The sequence below is a fragment of the Mixophyes fleayi genome, chromosome 3 (assembly GCF_038048845.1).
Source record: "Mixophyes fleayi isolate aMixFle1 chromosome 3, aMixFle1.hap1, whole genome shotgun sequence".
NCBI classification, from domain to species: Eukaryota; Metazoa; Chordata; class Amphibia; order Anura; family Limnodynastidae; genus Mixophyes; species Mixophyes fleayi.
Window position 1 is genome coordinate 96,995,225 of NC_134404.1, and position 3,308 is coordinate 96,998,532.

The 3,308-nt window shown below is 38.7% G+C and overlaps 1 long non-coding RNA gene across 1 annotated transcript; it reads left to right on the plus strand.

Annotated features, from left to right (window-relative positions):
* The first annotated feature begins 2,101 nt into the window (after positions 1-2,101).
* Positions 2,102-2,739, plus strand: LOC142142717 (uncharacterized). Its single transcript, XR_012689298.1, has 2 exons — positions 2,102-2,246; positions 2,381-2,739. It is a non-coding gene; the product is annotated as an uncharacterized LOC142142717 (long non-coding RNA).
* The last annotated feature ends 569 nt before the right edge of the window (positions 2,740-3,308 follow it).

A 3,308-nucleotide genomic window follows, 5' to 3' on the forward strand; every position in this document is an offset into this window, starting at 1 on the left:
TAGTGTAAAACACTGGGGAATATGAGACACCCCAAAAGCACTTGGAGTGCCCAAAAAAGAAATAAAATCCTCCTCTATCATCCTCTAATAATTGCAAATGGTATTAACATTGTAATTGTAGAGATTAGGATAGAAATAGTTATGTGTACACTAATTGCTCTGTTCCTGTGCTAATATAGCCTGTGACCTAACCCTGCTCTCTCCCTCTGTCAAATGGCGATGGATTGCTATGAAGGCTGGTATTTATGCTTTTCAAATCTCGCGAGAACCGAGCTCAGAAATACGAATAAGTCACAATGACGTTTTGCCTCGATTTCGAATGGGTGGGATAGGCTAAATTTGGATGGATTCGGATCTCGGGGAACCGAGTCAGCCCATCTCTAGCTCTAACAGATATTGCCCAAGATTTCATTGACAAACTAATTTCCCTGAAGTTAATTTACAGTTCAAACTTTAAGTTGGAAAGCAAGCCAAAGGATCTTCTTACAGAAATCCTAGAACTAGGACTTTCTGGGGTGTTTACCCAAATCAGAGTTTCTTTGTGCATTGTCCTCAGTTTGCCGACATCTGTTGCTTCTTGTGAACTTTCAGTGTGTTGAAGAACGTAAAAAACTATCATCACTCAACTATGGGGCAAGAGTGATTAAATGGGCTAGCCATGTTCCATATTAAGTTAATATTGAGCATAGCTAGCCCATTCAATCACTCTTGCCCTATAGTTGAGCGATGATAGCTTTTTACGTTCTTCAGCACACTGAACGCTCATTAGAAGCAACAGATGCTGACAAACTGAGGAAAATGTGCAAATAAACTCTGATGTTGGGAAACACCACCCCAGAAAGATCTAGGATTTCTGTAAGAAGTTACTTTGGCTTGCTTTCTAACTTAAAGCTTCTTCTATAAATTCACTTCAGGAAAGTGAGTGTGTCCCTGAAATCTTGGGCAAAATCTTTCTTGTATTGTTGCTGAAAGTTTTCAGCTGCGGAGCACAGGTCTTCAATACTCATTTTGTTGAACTCCTAAAGAAACTTAAACAAGTCACAAATTACTTCCAATTAAGTAAATGGAGGATGAAAACCAGAGAGAATGGAGTCTACAGCTATATAGAAAACATTGACCCTATAGTGCTTTTCAGCATCGGATTGAGTGGGTAGGTGATGACTGGTGGGTAAATCTATGATGATCTCATCCCATTTATCTCATATCTGTTCAATGTTTTTGAGAAGACATTTGATGTTGTCCAGCTCAATGTCCAATGGAGCATTCCGTGCTACAATAACGAGGGTAGTGGGGAACCTATACCCAGTGATGGTTATTCAGTGAACTCGTAGGCTGTGGAGGCAAGTCGTTGGCATCTTACCACCTCACTTCACAGAGGAGTACTTACTCTACATGCCTGTATTTCATCAAGCGGAGGTAAGTGTACATCCACACATTGATTGGAGAATATATGCGAATTTGAAGCTTGGCTTGTTTTAATGTTTTTATCCAGCTGTCATCAGGTAATAAATAATATGTTTTTACTTTGATTTGTGTTATGTCACATACAAAAAGAGTGCTTCCATTATCAATACATATGGATATGGTTTTCTGGATTAAGAGAAGACTAATGATTAAGCATAATCACCTGTAAGAAATTATTGTGATCAATTTTTTTTCATCTCATGGTTTGTTTGTTTTCTGACATTCACTTTTGTTATTGACTGGTAGCAAATTCAGTTATTTTAGTGTCAATAAATTTACTGACAGCTGGAAACCCTGGCTGTACTTAATAACCCTCCCACTACGTGTAGGTCTATTTGAGCTGTTTTTCACACCGTTTCCAAACATATGTGATTGTGTTTACAAACCAAATGTAAAGCATGCTTCTTTCTTCTCCTGGAACATATATTTCAGTCACCTGTTTTATTGTTGCTGTGAACGCAGATGTTAATGTTTAGTGTGACCCTTATGACTGGTTAATTGGCCACACCCACATGACAAATTGACAATGTCACAAAAATTGGCCAGACCACACCCAAACCCCACCCATATGACATCATAAGTAGTCTCGGGGTATAAAAGTGGGGGCTGGGAGCCTACAAGTCATCTGCTTCTGGCTGAAGGCAAATTGGCCACCACAATGGCCTATCAAAGAAAACAAAAGAAGGGCCACCTGCCCAAAACTCGGGCAGTGACTTCCCGGAAGAGGAGACGGCACACAAGGCAGAAGAAGCATGTGACCGTTACTAAAGGCACAAGGAGAGGTAAATCTATATGTTCCAGTTAATGTATAAATTACATTCTAGACCAGTGTTGTACAAGATTTCCTCAACAAATTCTGTCTACCATGAAAAAGTGAATCTTTAACTTAATAAGCTTTTATTTTTCATTGTTACAGGTTACAGACGTAATCGTCTCACGTTTTAGAGGCATAAGACGTGACGATGACGGTGACCTGCTCCACCTGCAGGAGTCACCTCACCCTAAAGAGCATTCAGAAAATGCAAAAAAAAAGAAAAAAAGAAGAAAAGGAAAAACAAATAAGTTAGGTTTAGACAAGGTGCAAGGTTTAGACACGCTGACAATGGTAATGGTCCCATGCAGAAGAATTAAGGTTAATCTAAGTGCAACATGGTAATGGTCCCATGCAGAAGAATTAAGGTTAATCTAAGTGCAAAATGGTAATGGTCCCAATGCAGAAGAATTAAGGTTAATCTAAGTGCAATTAAGAAGCATGGAATAAAAAAATAAGACAAATTTGGTCTCCTGTGATCTTTTAAGTATTAAGGGGATTAATGTACATGTTACATCCACGCTGCACAAATGGTGCAGAATAAACACACCTTTAAAAGCCTTAAGGCAAGAAGACTAAAGTTTAAAGATAAATAAGGAATACATAAAATATATAATTATACTGCCTGGCCAATAAATTTTAAAGGAGCGTCACAAAGCCAGATCAGTTTGTAATCTGAAAGAGAGAGGAGGAAACTTTTCCTGGTATACTTGTGAAGATCTAATGTCTGCCGGTAAGGGTTCAATAACCAGAGTGAAGATCATGGACGACAGCGGACATCTTTGTCTAGTACCGTTTCGGATAATAACCCTATTGGATGGTGTCCCATTGATCACTATCATTGCTGATGGGTCTGAATATAGAGCAAATATTAGAGATGCTCACTGACCCCCGTGTTTTGGTTTTATTTTGTTTTTGGATCTGGATTACCATCGTGTTTTGGTTTTGGTTTTGTTTGGTTTTGTTTTGCAATTTTGTTGGAAAATCAATGTTTTGGGGCATAAAATAACCAAATTTAGTGCTCCACCTGTTT